The following is an 18,655-nucleotide window of genomic DNA, read 5'->3' as shown; positions in this document are numbered from 1 at the left end:
ACTGCTCAGAGAGCGGGAGCAAAGCACGGGGGCCCGCCCCATTATTCTGCCACAGACCAATGCCAGCGCGAAACCGTGATTCAAACATCCAATGTCAGGGAGCGACGCCGAGGCTTGCAACCAATCAGCGCTCGGTCCGCCTCCTCCCCCCGCCAGGCGGGGTCTCCGTTATAGGTACGAGGCACAGGTAAATGGAGTTGCAACGGGGCCCGGTGAAAGCCCTGCGCCGTAATAGACGGAGGTGCGCAGTCGAGCTTCCATTCCGCGCGTGGACAACAGCTGGTCACTGGACTTGAACCTGGACCCCAGGAACTAGTGTTCCCCAGGAACACTAGATTTTGGTCCTGTCGTCTTTACGTAATGAGGGTAGCACCCCATATCCAGGAGCAAAGTCAGAATTTTTGAGCTTCATTCATACCCAGAAATCGGCGAAACCACCCCTGAGCGGGAATTTGGATAGCAGCCATGAACCAGAACCTGAGGCAATGCACCTGCTCCGGACCTTGGACCTGCAGCCACACACATGAGCTCGGGACGACAGACGTTAACGGTAGCTGACACAGGAGTCCTGAACTTCCGCCACACCCACTACCCTGCGACAATATCCCTGCTCTTGCCCGGCACTGCAGTGCCGCCAATGAACTAGAACTGCATCCCTGTTCCAGAACCTGAGACTTAAGAACTGGCCATGAGGTCCTTCGTGGGTCTGGGTTGAAACTCTACCCAGGGTCCTTACCGGAGACAGGAGCTAATACTAAGCCCTGGAAATGAAGACCTGCCCAGGTATTTTGGGTTAGTCTTTGAATGGCAGACTTCGTCTACACTCCTGCCTAGTAGCCTAGCCAGGCATCAACCCGGGATGGGAATAGGCAGCACTTCTATCAGCACGGGACTGCCTCCCGTCCCAGAGCCAATTCAGAGGATTAGGGATGCATAACTTTCTAGAATGTGGCAGATTGATATCTTCCCTGCTCAGCTGACTGGCACTGCGGTACTCTCGAGAAATGCTCACAGCGACCGGGAATGCAGCCTAATCCTGGCGCCTGTGCATTGCGCAAATACTCATGACTAGGTGAATAAACCTGTGCCACAGGTGACCTCCTCATTTAGAGGTCCCGTGCCTGCTGGCAAACACAGGGACCCGTCTGCCAGCACCTAAAATAGTGGGCCCTGAAACTGGGGTCTACGTCCCTGCCCACGAGCTTGGGAAGTCACTCATACCCAGGAGTATGTGACCTCAGTTACTGCCACGGAGCCTGGTGCTTATCTCCTGCGCCCCCGCCCAAGAACCTAGTAAGCCCTTTACCTTTGGAGCCTAGAACTTTTGATTCTTCGGGAAGTCATAGGCTGCATTCCCGCGCAAGAGTAAACACGAAAGTTTGCAACTCTCATCCTGCACAGAATGCAGTCCAGTACACCGGAACAAAGTACAGCACCCTGCCGAGTGAGCAGCCATGGGAAGGGTCCAAGAGTTTTAGCCCTGATGAGGAGCAAACCTAGTAAGTAGTCTGAAACCGGAGGGTTGCAAGAGAAGTGGTAAGGAGAGCTGCGCGGCAGCCTACAGTATCCATACAAAAGGGCTGCAGCTCTACTGAAGATAAAACTGGAGCACTGCGCCGACCCTTCCAGGTTCTTGGGCACCGTGCTTCCGATGAAAGAACGACCAGGACCCAGCCTGTTAGAAAGCAGTCCTTCCCAGGGACCACCGCTGCGCTTTAGCACACATTGGACACAGCCTTACGCCTGAGTCTTGCCTCTGATCGAAACGCGTTCTCTTCGGGAGACTGCCACTCCTCGTAATGTCAATGAGAGGGGTCAGTGGTAGAAAAACGACTCGCATTCCTCAACTAGGATTGTAACACATTATTTCATTCTTGAGCATTCTCTAAGCTGCAACACTTTCTGAATTCTCAGAAAATACGCCTATCCCCAGTCCGCACCTTCAGGCGTCGAACTCCTAATACCCCCGAATTGCCCACTCCACATAAAGGGGCAGATTTACAAGCCCCTTGCGCCACTTTTGCGTCACTTTTAACATGGGAAATGTGACGCAAAAGTGGCGCATGGGGCTTGTAAATCTGCCCCAAAATGCGGATGTTATCCTTCTGCTGTTTACCGGGAATCTAAAGTATTAGAAAAGGCTACACTCTTAAATGATGTCTATTTTTCATAACAGCTGAACAATCATCAGAATCTCAACTACAGGCAACAATTTATTTTGCTTTGACATTTCTATGCTTTTTTTTTTACTCTGAAAATTTTTGAATGACCAGGTCCTTTGTAGGAAGCGTTCCTCCGAGGCTCAGTTCACCAGTGATCCGATGCTATTTGTGCCAGACTGTTGCAGTTGCGAAAGATGACGTCCAGTAAGTCTTATCTGTTCTTAACACATGTAAGTGGGATCGAGGGACGCCGTCTGTTTCGCTGGCTTTGTTGTGCTAGCGTTCTTTCGGAATGCGCCCCTTTCATTTTTGTGAAATTTTTGCCCATTTTCATATGCACAGTAAAATTTGACTGTCTCTCTCCCGAAGCTCCTCTTCGGTTTTATGCTCCCGCATCCCCCAGGAATCCAGGATCCGGTTCTGCCATTTACCCTTCAGCCAATCACAATGATGCAAGCAGTCTTCGCATCTGAAGCCCCCGAAGAAAATCTTTGGGTACCTGTATCTCGGTGACGTTGCCAATGACTAGTAGGAGATTTCATACCGGCACAGCAAGAATTAGTTCACTAAAACAACCAACGTATGCGGATTTTAGATGCGGGTCTTAGGCAGGGCTGGGACTGGGAACCAAAAGCAGCCCTAGAAATAATGTTCACTTCAGCCCGGCCCCGTCGTCTCCTCGCACAGTCTCACTCTTTCATCCATTCATTTTCTCTCGCTTGTTCTCTCTTTCTCATCACTTTCTCTATACTCCCTCCCTCCATTCCCTCTGTTTTTTACTCTCTCTTGAAGCCCCCTGTGCCTGCTGCAGTTAACCATGGGTAGCTAGGGAAGTGACAGCGGCACCAGGAGTGGCCAGGGGCTTTCAAAAGCTGCATCCAAAGGCTCCAGCCTATCGGGGAAATGCCCGGTGGAATAAACGTCCTGTCAACTCTGGACTAACGTTGCTAACCTATTGTTTTGTCGAGGTTGCTGTTTTATTTGGACGCAGTAAGTATTTGTAAGAACGTTCTCCAGAGAAGTGCAGTATAAACCAATGTCGACATTTGACATTCTCCCCTTCAAGATACTCTTAGCCCACGCTCCAAGTGGCTCCAGGGAGGAAAACTCTCTGCTTTAATATAGCATCACCCCTTTCGGGCGAGTTCAGTCAGTTAGGGAAAGAGTGGGTCGTGCTCTGAAGGCAATGACACTCGTGGGTAGTTTATATTCTCTGACGTAAACGCGCTCTTTGCGTGATGCAGTGCAGGGGTGTGGTTCGAGCTGGGCCAACAGTCTTCCGCTGATATTCTTCGTAAATGGCCCGCCGTCCAATTCATTGCAAATAATGCATATTGGAGTACTGGAATAATGTCTAAGTATCGGTTTACAAAAGCGTTTCGCCATCAAATTTTCAATTTTAAAAATCCGGAACTGTTTCTCCTCATAAGGCCCTGCTCACGGTGTATGAAATGGTCGAAGCACGCGCCAACACCTAAAGGAGATGTAAGAGAAACACTCACTGAAAACAAATCAGTGGGTTAGGTCAGTGCTAAAGGAGCTGGCGACGTGTGTTAAATATAGAAAACACGCACTAAAAACAAACACATGCACAAACAAGAGGGACGGAGGGTGGGGGGAAAAATTCAGAGAAAAACTGCACATTAAAGCTGCGTAATGATTCCACACGTATAAAAGGGGCCGTTCAACAGGCTACAGCTGTATTTTACAGTCCCGTAGACCCCCGTACCTAGCTCTTCTCCGACCCCGGGCCCCAAGGGAAATGAAAAAACACACTGTACAGGAATCCAAAGCCTAACTACTTCTACCTTCTTCACCAATTCCAGTTGCAGAACTTATCAGTTATATTCAGTTGACATAATTAAAGCACAGCTTTCGATAGCGCACACGGCGCAGTGCCCGGAGGTAAGGTGCCCGCCATTATTGTTTAACTTACTTGTGAAGCTAGGCTGTTCTCATACCTCCCGTACCTGCCAGTACTAATATGCATATCATTTCTGTTACATTGGATACTTTATAGACCACTGTGAATATACCATATATTTTGTAAGTATGAGATCCCCTTCAACCACACATTACTTATTATATTCCAACACCCTGAGCCTGCATTAAAGGAATGTTTTTTAAAATTTTATTTTTGCCTACCATAGGCCAGAGACAGATAGTTTGTGTTCTAATGCCACCCGTGGATAGAGTTTATTTATTCATGCAATTTTAAAGAGCTTATACTCGGCCTAGGGCATTGGGGTGCTTTAGACAAGCACCAGATTAGGCACACAAAGGCAGATTCATGTTTTTTAGGCGCGGGAGATTAAGTGATTAGTTCCGAATCACAGCCAACACCAGGCCTTAAACCTTGTTACCCAGTTCTAAAGTGCAGCTTTGGCTGTTAGGCCACATCTCTAGAGTCAAAATATCTCCAATTACCCAATTCTTACACTGATCAGAGCCACTTTGATTTTATGAGTCATCACTATCGGTTCTATTTTGCAGTCCATTTGGAATTGTACAGTAGTTGGCAAGAATTGGTTAATCTATTTCGTAAGCATCTTATTACTATGTGCAGCACCATCTGCACAATACATATCTATGTTTTGATAGGTCAATTGAGTATAACTGATATCCCATCCATAGAGGCATTTACATTTCTATTAATGGGATGGCACAAAAGAATTGTACTTTTATACATATGTTTTACAATTTGGGATACAAGAAATAGTTTAGGTACTTTTTTGTCACCTAACTGATACTTTGGGAACTCCTGTCTGGAATGTTAACGCAATCACTGCATTAAACACTCTGTAAATGCATGTCACGAATTATATTGAGCAAAGAGATTGAAACACACATACATGCAACAGAATTTTAATGTTCAGTGTAAGAACTTTTGAAGATAGAGCAAGATCATTTATTGTTCAGATAGAGAGGCTAAAACGGTTAACTTACACTAGTAAGGAAGGTACACCATATTCGTTTTGGAGAATATGCATGATCGAAAATTAAAAGACTTATTTCTCACTCATTTGAAAGAAATACATGTAGTGATATAAGCCACACACATATTCTAACTAGACTAACCAATAGTGTGCTTGTGCAAAATGAACAGACTGGCTTGATGGTCCCAATACTTATTCTCAGTAGCCCCACAAGTATACTCCAACATAATAACATTCACAGGAAGGGCAAATATTTAAGTACATCTTAAGATTCTTTATTATTTAATTTTTCTTAAAATGTAGACAAGTGCTTGGCCAACTCATGCTTCATGATTCAAGAACGCTTCTTCAGGTCCAGGAATTTTAAAGCAACACCATTATGCTAAATTATAAAACAAACACAAAGATTTATATACATAAAACAACACATTTGATACATTAAACCATATATTAAGGGAGACTCTCAGGCACAGCACAGCCCGCAACGCCAACTCTGACATCCCACTAGGGTGGTACTCGGTCCCCCAGATGGCACCTGTGTTCTTGCTCGCCATCAAAGCTTATGCCAGCATACTGCAGCGTGGGACGCATGCTGGTGCCCCCCAGCAAAGCCTGGGTCAAGGGCGGGCCCGTCTGCACTTGTCAGAGACCGGAGGAGGCCCCCCATCTTGGTTTTTGCTCTTGGGATCTTCTTCGCCCCTTTACAAGGTTAATTACATGGACTTGGATATCACCCATCTTTCAACTATGTCTGATCACCCTCCAGGCTTTCAAGTTGTCACCCCGGCAATACGTCGCAGCTACGGAGGGGTTAGAAGGCAGAAGCAGTCAGAGGTGGGCTGTAAGTGTTTCTAAATCTACTTTTTCTTCTGTTTCCCCTTGTATTTGCCTCTTTATTACTGTTTAGGGCCTTTCCACAAGCACAAAGCCTAATACATTTTTGATCAGGGGTGGACTTGGGAGAAAGGGTATCCTTGCATCCCTTAAAACAGACGATCAAAATGGGGAAACAATCTAATAATGAGAAACACCAAGTGCAGCCCCAGCCGCACCCCCCCCCCTCGCCCCTGCCACAAACCTCAATTGACCGTATGCTCCAGAGGGCCATAGGGGTGGTGGCCACGGAGATTCAACTCACTGAAAGGTGTCTGTCTCTAACCCCAGACCTTTTTGGTACTATGACTGACTCGGCCCCGCTCTTAGCCAGTAGTGACCTGGAATGTACCCCTGTAGTGTCTGTGCAATTACCAGGTACCGAAATGGGAACCGTAGCCAAACCATTCCTGAGGAAGAAGGGCGAGAATAAGGGTTCAGTAAAGACCAATAATCCTAAGCAAGCTCAAAGAGTCAGGGCAAAGCGGAAAAACTCAATGACGGGGCATTTATAAGTCCAGACCCGCTGAGTATTCAGGCCTTGGATATTGGCCTAAGCCCGCAACAGGACAAGACCTTTACGCCTTGAGTGGCTACCCTGATGGAGGACTTGATGGCCCAGATTAGAATCATCGTGAGAGACAAACTTGTACCCTTGGTAGCCCGACTTGACAAGCTGGCTAATGTGTGGGACAAGAGGGATGGAAATACCCTCGAAAGGCTCACTCTGCCCAGAGCCTGCGTATCAACTCCTCTTCGCCTACAGACAATGGTGTGGCAATAGATATGGGAAAACAAAATAAACCGCGAGAATAAAAATCGATGTGGGTATCGGTTCAGGATAGAACAGACTCTGGACACAAGCAGGGGGAGACGGTCCAAGGGTATTGTGAAGAATAACATGGACACTGTTGGGTCCCAGGAAATATGAAGTGGGGAAGGGATTGGGAACATGAGTAGGGGTTTAGAACAAGGAGACGATCTACCATCAATAAACCTCCCTCCAGCCTCAACCCCCTATATAATTGTACTTGCAGGCGCACCTTGAGCCAAAGATGCCCAGAAGGAAACTCAGTTTGAGCTAAAAAATAAATGCCTGTTTTGGCTGGTAAGGCATCGCCACTTTTCCTACTCCCTTGCGGGTGAAATTCTTATGACCCGTAGAGTTAGTTGGGTGGGCAACAGGCCAAAAGATCTACAAGGGGACTGTGTAATAATTAATTTTGAAAGCCCAAACCTTGTACAACCCTCTTGCAGATGAATAATTTTGCCCAGGATGCAGACACAGCATTAATCTCGCTCCGGCTTACTTTTATACCCCAAGCTCTATGGCCAAAACAAGGGTTGGCAAAAGTCCAATGCAGTACGGGTGGCACCAAAGCAGATCTTTACTGGGTCAGGGGAACCAACAACTGAGATCTCTAGTCTTCAACCTGCCAGTGGCAAACAGATTTGGGGCCCTGGAAGAGGTCGATTGACTTGTATTAAAAACAAACCATGACCAGGTGACTACCTGTCAAAGGGATGTACGGGAGAGTGACACTTGGTTAAATTTGGAGTATAAAATGGGTGTCCGACATGGGAGACATTGGATAGGGTTGGAATTTAAGACGGTTCAAATGAGAAAGACCTCAAAAGACAGGGACAGGGATGCGTTAACTGAAAGGGAGATGACCTTGAGCAAACTCACTAAGGTCAAGCACATGAATGTGCATTCCATCCTCACTGGCACCCACACTAACTTGCCAGGTTAATTAGAAACCCAAAGTTCTGACACAAACATGATGCCACAAGAGGGAGACTATTTTAGTCTTACAAATCCACGTGCACAGACCAGTTTAGTAGGAACCCAAGAGAACACTAGTTTTGAAATCGACTACAGCGACTGGATAGGGAGTGTATTATTGTCTAAACCTAATACCCAGGCTAACATTTTATCTGGCCAACCTGGTATGAACAAGCTGAAGATTTTGTCCTGGAATGTTATGGGCCTTAAAAGCAAACTGAGTTGTTCCGACTGGGGGGGGGGGGTTTAGATGCATCTGACACTTGTCTGTTTCAGGAAACATGGGCAATAGAGGAGGTGACATGTATGGGATTTATGGCACATAGATTAGCCGCCTCTTCCCGTGGCAAGGGTAGGCCTTCTGGGGAGCTATGTACCTGGGTAGGCTCCCATTTGGGTTGTATGACCATACAATTGGAGTCCATCTCTGATGACATCCTCTGTGTTTTGCTAACCTTTCCTTTCAACCTTAAAATAGTACTGGTTAGTTTATTCTAGTTCCGTGAAGACCAGCCAAGAATCTTTGACCCTAGACCAACAAGATTGTTTTATTCACAGGCTTCCTAAAATGTCTGGGTGGTCATAGGGGGTGACTTTACCTGTCAATTCGAGCCCTTGAATGATTCCAATGGCATGTTACCCTCTGATGAAGATGAGTTCTGGGCCATTCCTGAGCCGAATATTTCTACAATCAGTGCATGGACACCTCTGGCCCTTCAGATCAAGTCGATCACCTTAAATCATTCCCTGAGAGCCTGTAATGGCCGAACTAAATCTGATTCTCCCAGGACCCATACCTTTAATAGGACTGGCCATTCTTCAATCCTATATTACATCATGGTGGAAACCAGGATATGGGACAAGGTAATTGATTTCACTGTCTTGACTCGACATGCTAGTGACCACAATGCCTTGATCCTAGAGCTGCAGTTGCCTGCCACTGGAATTAATCTTGACTTCAATACACCAGCATATGACAGATTATCTCTTACCAATGACAGGAGGAAAATCAGATGGTCATGGATCGAAAAGTCGCCCGAACGACTGGCTTCCCTTTATCAATCTATTATACCCATTCTCCTGAAACAATATAAACTTTCTTCCGTAGATGGTAGTGCCTCATCGGTAACAAATGTTGCTAAAATGCATAAGGCATTGGCAGTTATCTTGGTGGACACGTTCTGGCCTGTGGGCACTCAGGGGGAGAGGGTAAAAGCGATCTTGGTTTGATGGTAGTGGGAATTCGATCAACAGGCATCCCTGAAACAAGTCTTAGATGCTAAGGATATGAAAGCCTTCTGGAGCATTGTTAGCACAGGTAGCAATAATGGAAAGCCGGCCGTAGAGCCCAACATAGTAGCCGACAGCTGGAGAGAGTACTTTCAGGCCCTCTACTCTCCGTTAGATGCTCAGGCCAGCGTTTTGACCGTAGCAACCCAGCCACTACCAAACTCTTATGCGATGACCCCTAAGTTGACATTAACCAAGGGTATTAGTGTCATAAGTCAAATAGCCCCCAGTAAAGCTCCAGGATTGGACAAGATTCCTGAGGATCTTCTCCCTGCTGAGCCTAATGTTTGGGGGGCCTACCCTTTGGATGCTTTTTAATGCGCACTAGAAGGGATGGCACTCCCTGCAACCTGGGTTGGAGCTGAGATTTTTCCTGTGTATAAAAAAGGGTCCCCTTTATTACCCGCTAATTATAGGCCAATCAGCCTGATTGATGTAACCCAAAAAATCTTTGCACAAATCTTGTTGAGCTGCCTACAGGTATGGTCTGATGAACACAACGTGATGAGTACACTGCAGGCTGGTTTTGGGAAAAAAACAACCGCTATCGACCAAATATTTAGGCTCCACCTCCTCTATTGGAAAATGGTGCATTTGGAGGGAGGTAGCCTTTATGTGGTTTTTGTGGATCTAAAAAAGGCCTTTGATTTGGTGCCTAGGAATGATCTTTGGGTGGTATTAAGTGACCTTGGAGTCCTCCACTATCTTTTGAACATGTTAAGGGGACTCCATGCAGACAATTTCACCCAAATTAGATAAGGGAAGCACGGGGAACTTACCTCACCTCACCTATCCCAGTCAACAGAGGAGTTAGACAGAGTTGCATCCTTGACCGTACCTTGTTCTGTATTTATATCAATGGCTTGGTCAGTGCTTTGAGCGGGCTTAAAGATATTGACGCTACCAAGCTAGAACACAAGATAGTGCAGATGACACCCTTTTGCTCTCGAAGACACCGATGGGTATCCAGAGAATCCTTGACAGTTCTGGAGAGTTTGTAGAAGCAGGGGGTTGGAGATTAACATACAGAAAACCAATTATATGGTCTTCAACCCCGCTAGCACAACCCGACCCAACCCATGCATATGAATGGCATCCAATTAGAAAGGGTGCCTGTCTTTGATTATCTAGGACTCACCCTAATAGAAAAAATGGACTGGGGGCCACAAATGGATAAGACAAGTCTTAAACTGGCCCAGACCATAGGTGGGCTGGCCAAACATTATAGGAACTCCTTTCATAAGCCTATACGCCCAGTCTTAGAGATTTATAAAAGCCAACTCAGGGGTGCTGCTTTGTATGGGGCTGAACTCTGGCGGAATCGCATACCAAAAACTATTGCAAAGATTGAGAACAACATTTTACACAGGCTTTTGGCCTACAAGTAAGTTCTCTACTCACTCCACTGCGCTTGGACATAGTGGTACGACCACTCGCAGAGAAAATTGGTTGTAGACCCCTAACATTTTGGCGGAGATTATGGGCGACACCTGCATTGTCTGAGTATAGGACGGAGTTAAGGGAGGTCCTGGGGTTCCCTGGTATAGGGAAGTTGGCATGGTTTGCATATATCAAGGCAGGTTTTCAAAATTTAGGCAGGGAGAGTCTGTGGAGAAATCTGGAGGTAGCCTTCTCAGGAATTTCTCGCAAACAATTGGTTATCAGTTTTCGGGCGGGAAAATTTGCACAACTCTGTGAAAACTCAGCCACTGGGCCCTTAACAGACAACTTCCTAAAAAGTAAGGACACCTATAATTTGGAGCCTTGTCTAGATGAGATAAAACCAGCATTAGATAGGAAACTCTATCTACAGTTCAGGCATCACTCGCTCCCGCTTCGTGCATGTACCAATAAATGGACTGGCAGCTCTGTCCTGCGGAGCCCTGCATGCAGTAGCCTAGAGGAGACTGAACTACACGTATTTTTCTTTTGTCCTGGGTATAATAAAATAAGGCAAAGATGGTTGATTCAATTGTGTAAGAACCTCGGTACAAGGCACTTTGAGGAAGCATTTAGACTTCTGAAACATGATACCCAGATGCCAATTGTATATGCCGTATCATGCTTTGTAAACTCCATGTGGCGGGTGCGTAAGGTTTTTTTGCCGACTGACTTTTTATACATGTATAGTATTAATTTTATTTGAGTTTTATTGGCGTTTTAACATTTTTAATCCGTTTTTATATCACTGTGTTTTTTTATTGTTCTCTTATGGTCCATGGACCGAGAAAAAGATTTATATGATGATGACATATTAAGATCAAATACTCCTTCAAATAATTACTTCAGTTAGGATCAAGCATGTATTCTTTGTATACACAAATACATTCTGCAGAATTTAAATCTTCTAGTATTTCTACAATTTGGCTCAAAATTGATAATACATTATTCCAAGGCGTCTTAACGTGCACATATCACAATCTCCAATACATATTTGATGTTTTAATAATAATGCCTTCAATGTATTACTTCCTTACTTAATAACCCAGAGTCATTGTAAGCATCCAGATGTAATATTCACTATAACTATTCAGTGAATCACACACACAGTAGGTTATCATATGTTCACATTTCTCCATTAGTATATATTCCACAATTTCTCATGCATTATTTTCAAGTATTCAACAACCCTGTATGCTTGTTACCCTTGTCATGTCTCGATTTGTAAAGCTCCATCCTATAGCAACGTTTCCCATTCAGAGCCTATCATATGTACAGTGTTAATTATATTAACAAAATATATTCTTTACATTTTTTACATTTTCTACCCATATTTCTCTGGTACAATGAAGCTTCATATAAATGACACCCTGAACCTCAAATCACACTACCTACTGCAGAGAAGAGAGAGTGCAATCTAAGTATGGCTACCCCCTTAATTCCCAGTAATTGGTAAATATCAGTAACATCTTTTCATTAGGGGTACATGTGATTCGCATAATTTGCTGTAGCATAATTATGCAAAACCCAGCATTTAGCGCTACTTTCTTAGTCCAAAATGCAACTATATGTCCAAAATGGACCAAGGATGCATTTTGTGTGTAGAAAAATGCACTAAATGCAAATGAACACTAACAATAGCAGTCACTTGTGCTTGCTACGTTCGTTTTTACTGTTCTCCTAAATAATTGATAACTATGCGAACAGGCATAATCACATAATTCCCAGTTATTTCGGGTCAAAAGAATAACACAAAATTGCCAAAATTACTCTGATTACTCAAGCATGATAAAAATTTCGCCCAGGCCTAGTTTTCATTCCATGATTCATTAACTCCAACAAGTTCTAAAAAAAAATAAGAACATCATTATTGCTATGCTCTTACTACTCTTACATTCTCTTTCAAACCACCATTAGGTATCAATACATCAATACTATAGGCTTAAATAAATTGGCACAGTGCCATGTCTTCCTTTAGTGACACTTAATTTACCTATACCACTAATTTCAATAAAATTCTACAACAGCATAACACCAAACAACCTGTTTATGCTTTCCTCTTTTATTTCACATAATTTGTGCCAAACAATAAACACGCAGACTTAATTTTTGACTCACTGAGCAACCTTAACTAAGAGATCTCTGATTTATAAAACAATTTATAAACAAAGATTGTACTGGTAGTATTTATGATTTTTACTTGTAGTACTCCTTGCTTACTCCTGAAAAAGAAAACCATGAACAAGGCTCTAACAGGATAGATACATTCAATTGAAATATAAGGTCAACTTACTATTTGTAGCCTCAATGGTGCAAGAGACATCCTTTGGAATTAAACCATTATTATTCTAATAATCTGTATTTAATTTATATTAGCGGCATTGCTGTGCTGCAGGAAAGAAAGCCACTGACAAAAATTGTAGTTTTCTCAACACAATTTACTTATTTTAATGTGGCTTGTACACTTTACAAAAGGAGACAAATCAGCAACTGATTGAAAAGTCATAAAGTCACCTGGTCTTTTCGAAGTTGCTTTTACTATATATCAACACAAATGTTAAGAAAAACAATTAGTATCTAAGTAGACATTGTAACCACAGTGACAGACAATGTACCATTGTTGATGGTGAAAAAAAATAACCGTCTCCTGGTATTTGCACCTAATTGCAATAGACCTACTAATATGGTGCACAATTAAATTGCATGACACTACGACTATAGCATTGGTCTATGAAAACATTTGAATTCTGTGTTTCTTCTTCTTGTTAGTTTTTGATCCTGGGTGATATAGGTTGACACATTTTGGCCTTGTGCTTTATGGCCTCTTCACGACTTTGCAGAACAAATGTCATCCAAACATCTCACCTGATTGGGAAGACTATCTAGATGAAAGTTGGTAGCTTAAAAGAGGGAATTGGAGCGCCAATGTAAAAATCTCCTAGGGAGAGCAGTGAGATGCTTACTTTTCATAATGACATGCCCTCTGTTAGATGCATTACATGGAGGGCCAGGGACCCGTGTGGTGCGATCAGTATAAGAGATGACCCAGGGACGATGCGGCTTATATGCAAGTACTGGGTCAGGGTACCCTGTAGAGTAGCAACAAAGGTGAGTGGATTGCTATCGTTAGCTGGTTTGGGCACGGTCCACAAACCGCCGTGTGAAGAATCACTACGCCATGCACCCAGTTAATGATGGCAGCCATCTTGGGACTTGGGACTCAGCCCGAGTCCCCTAGAAAATGCAAAAGAAAACAGGAGAGGGCAGAGTAGGAATACCCTGACCCCCTAGGCCTGGTGGTGAGGTCCCACAAGAACCACGCAGGGGCCAAATTGTTTTTAAAACAACATTTCCACAAATCCATGTAGGATCCATCGATCTGTGGTCAAATTAGAAAAAAACAAACGTGGTTTTCTGCGCTTGTTTTTGCTAGTCCCTCGGGTGACCAAGTCCCGGGGGGGGGTATTAATTATTATATAATGGGCAGGGGGTTGTACGTGGCTATATGTTATGCCTTAAGGTAACTATAACTTGTGCCCTCACCATGCATTGCTATTTATCCTACATCAATCATGACATCTTCTATGACATCATTGATAAAATCACTGTAACAGTTCCAATAAAAGTTTTGACGAGAAAACTGCATGGTGGGGTGCAAGGTTTGGTTACCATAGGGCACAAATTATCGTTTCTTGAGCTAAGTATAACTATAACTGCTGAACATTCTATGGTTTTGTGTCTATAAAATCTGAACCTAACTAAAAGGTCCCTGTAACCTTTGATTTTCTTGTGTGAATTTTTACAGTTTTTTATATTCTAGTTCCTAACTAAAGTGGTGGAAGGAAGCGATACTCTTACCCCTGGCAAAAAAGTATGGCATGGATGTGTCAATCCTCTACAATTACCGACCAATATCTCTTCTTCCCTTCATGTCCAAAACTTGTGAGAAATTTGTGAATAAACAATTGACCAATTGCGTGAGACTAATAATGTGCTGGACCCTTCTCAGACAGGTGTCTGAGCAAACAACAGTACTGAATCCATGCTGTTAGTGATGTTAGTTGATATCATGTCAGTAGTTGATCAGGGCAGGGCAGCAGCCCTGATCCTGCTGGACCTGTCTGCAGCATTTGCTACTGTCGATCATAGATTGCTGATAGGCAGACTTCATGAGATTGGCTTACATTCTCATGCTCTCAGGTGGTTAAGCACTTTTTTTATTGAATAGCATACAGAGAGTGCAGCTGGGTGCTTTCATATCCCACTCTTGTATGGCTAAATGTGGAGTTCTAGTCACAAGCAAAATTCCCCTTCTTGGCACACTAAATTTCTATAGACACACACAAGGATAACGCCATTCTGTCACCAGAACAAGACACCAAAAATAGAACCTAATCCAATATTCATATGAAAAAAATCAATATATTTTATTAAAATATAATCATATAGCTTTATACAATAACAAGTTCATACACCACAAAGATAAAAAAAAAATTTAAAAAGACAAATAGATATACATAATCATGAATACTCAACAAACAAGGACGTGGGGAGAAGTAGTAAGAAAAAATATTTTCTTATCGTCAAAGAGGGAAGACATATGATCAAGATCAGCTCTTTTCCTAGGTAGTAATACAAACACTTAATAATTCGGAAAAAGAGATGTCATTATAATCTATAGTCTCCCTTCTAGACTTGTGTCGACGCATTTCGGTGGGACTCAAAGCATAAAAGACCACCTTCTTCAGGACAAATATTATATTCTCCCATGGAGTATACGTGCAATCTGAATCAAATGACAAAATATCAACATTAAAAACATATCCAACATTTTACACATCAAAGAATAAAACACTCTTCTTATATACATGGGCATCTCTGTCCAATTACATTGATTACATTCACAAAAACAGGACTTTACGACACATTACAAAACTATTTTTATATATACACACAACAGTGTTGTTCTCCTGGTGACTCCTCATACCACTCATTCAATCACAAACAGTAAACACTGTGCCATCCTTATAGGATTCTATTTAGACGAAAAGGATGATAATAAATCCTATATGTTTGTACCTTATAATTTTGGACAATACATAAAAGTATGGTGACTGCTCAGGGGTCCTTGCCTCCTCATATTCCACCACCAATGACACTAGATGGAGTCGCACAAAAATTGACCTGTCCGTCTAAAAGAATTAAGAGACTTGTACTTTAGATAGAGTCTCATTAATTCCACAGTAGGAGACTGTGAAACACCAATCTTAGTCATCTGTTTACCTGTCGTCCTGTGCTCATGGGGTCACCAGGTTCAGGTATTTAAAAGCAACAACCAAATCTGGAAAAAAATCCAAAAATATATATATTTTTTCTATTAAGAAAGCTGGAAACCTCCATTAACATCACTACATAATTCAGTAGTATCAGACTTGCTAACACAAAACACATTTTTTTGGAGACATGAATTTACGTTAATCGATTTGTGGAAATTGAGTGTTTCTTTAAAAAAAGACAAAATCCTGGGGAGGCCTTTATTAAATTCACTCACTCCCTCAGAATATCTCGATCACAACTTAATTTTGAGTTTCTTTTGTTTTGCTGAAAGGACAAGAATACCGTATTCAGTCGTTATTTCATCAACTACTATGGCGAAAATACTAATGGAACAGCAGCATTGGCTCCTTCGTATCAGTCAAGTAATTCCCCACGAATGGCTATACTTAGGGAAGAAATCTCTTACTTCTACACTCGACCCATTGTCGGAGAACCAGGGTAGAACTTAACACCAAAAACTCCGACAATCTCTACTAGTGCGGGATGATTATTCTACCCCTGCTTTACCTCAGTAGAACTAAACCTCCCCCAGGCTCAAACCTTCTCTGCTGAAGCGGTGTGATTATACAGGCACCTGCTCAGCCTTATAAAGTATCTCTATACGTTCCGCATTCCATGATTGTAACAGCTATTAATTTGGGGCCAAAAAAGAAAAGGAAACGGCTACTAATTTGGGGCTAAAAAGAAAACCTCCCACACTAAACAGAATGCCGATCTAGAATCTTCCTTCTATTTACCTCATATTCAAACCCCTGCTCTGCCTAAGTAGAGTTAAACCCACCCAAGCTAAAACATTCTCTGCAGAAGCGGTGTGATTATACAAACCCCTGCTCAACCATGTAACGTATCGATATGCGTTCCACATTCCCCGATTAAAACGGCAGTTGACCAGGGGCTAGAGAAGAGGACCTCCTACACTAAACACTTCGCCGACCTTAAGTATTCCTTCCAATCACCTCATCTATCGGGCGTAAACGCCTCGTAACGCTCTACGGGTCCACACGTCTCGACAACTACACCAAAACGAAACCCCCTTATATACCACATAAATCAAGGACTTTCTCGATCAACGAGCAACAGCTGTCTTGTGTTGACTCGATGGAGACACAGGGGTTCCACTATGGCGGCCATCTTAAACTACCTTACGAAAAGCCACAACCGTATGAGAGTCCCGAGCTTTCTCGTCTGACGTACAAATGACACAGCAACAGATAATCTCAATATTGACATCACAACTGAGTGCATGATAGAATAGTCACTACTAGTCTTAAAAAACGCCCACTACAAAATAAATCAGAAACTTACTCCGGCGGCCATCATTAAGTTCCAAAGTAGATCGGCCCAGCTTAGTGTTGTTCCTATTAAGGTATAACACCCACCCAGCAGTGATTCTACCAACTACTATGGCGGCCATCTTAAACTTCCAAAAGGCTCAAAAGGGCTGAGTATTAATACTTGACCCTAACAATGGTCGTTTAAGTTGCACACATAACTCCACCCAGATATACCTCAGGACACAAAATATTCAAATGGAAAATTGCTTTCTAGAGGATACTCTAAACAAACTGCAAACTTGCAGTCAAAATTGCCGTTGTTAAAGGATATCAGTCCTAATCCAGACCTGTGTACACCATATGCTATACTCTATTATCAAAACGGCAGCATTTCGAAGGTAGACATCACTACATTCTTACCCTACTTAGTATATACTCATAATGATCGCATTTAAAGAGCCCCACAGAACACTGCAATACTACTGTCAATAAGATGGTTATTAAAGAATGCTCAAAACCTAATATCATTTAATCAAGCGTTCCCATTCTTCCTTAGAGTTAAGGCCATTGCGCACTGTATTAAAAAGAGAGATGTACCATTGCTCTCTCAGTTTCCTTTTTAATTCCATATTTCCACCACGAGCCCCATCCAGATTTTCTCTAGTATGAACCACTGTATGTCACAGTCACTATGACCCATTTCAGTGTATTGAGCGACTAGAGGGGCATTTACCTTCCTCGTTCGAATGGCAGAACGATGCTCTTGTAGTCTGATCCTCAACACCCTACCTGTTTCCCCTATATATCCTTTCCCACACGGACAACGGAGGAAGTACACAATATTTCTACTTCTGCAATTGTTCAAAGATCTTGAGGACACCAAACACCCATTATGTTCCAGTGAGACAGATTCAACACATAAGGAACAAACATTGCATGTACCACATTTTACATTGCCCAGTGCCGGAGTTCTCTCTAACGTGCTCTGTACCTTGCCCTGGTTTTCCCTATAAGTGTGGACCAGCTCATTCCTCAGGTTCCTATTTCTTTTAAAAGCAAAAATTGGTTTATCTAATTTCCTCTCTTCTTCGTTATTAATGATGTGCCAATTGCTGTTAATAACATTTTTAATCCTATTACTGATGTGAGAATAGTGGCTCACAAACACAATCTTCTCAAAATCTTTTTTCCTTTTATCTGTCTTTATGAACATAGCTTCTCTGTTATAAAATCTCGCCCACTTGAACGAATGCGTAATCAATTTTTTCGGGTAGCCTCTTTCTTTGAATTTCTTTTTCATTATCTCAGCATGCTTGTAAAAATCGTTAATATCTGAACAGTTTCTCCGAAGTCGGAGAAACTGACTAAAGGGTATATTGTCACGTTGAGATTTAGGATGGAAGCTTGAATATTGTAACAAGGTATTTTTCGACATGGGTTTCGTAAAGAGTTCCACTGCCAAGCAGCCTTCCACATCTTTGATTGAGATATCTAAAAAGTCTACTGTTGATCTACTCCACTGAGACGTAAACCTTAGATTGGAATCACCAAGATTTA

This window comes from Triturus cristatus, chromosome 12 (assembly GCF_964204655.1).
Source record: "Triturus cristatus chromosome 12, aTriCri1.1, whole genome shotgun sequence".
NCBI lineage: Eukaryota > Metazoa > Chordata > Amphibia > Caudata > Salamandridae > Triturus > Triturus cristatus.
This window is presented reverse-complemented; position numbering follows the sequence as displayed.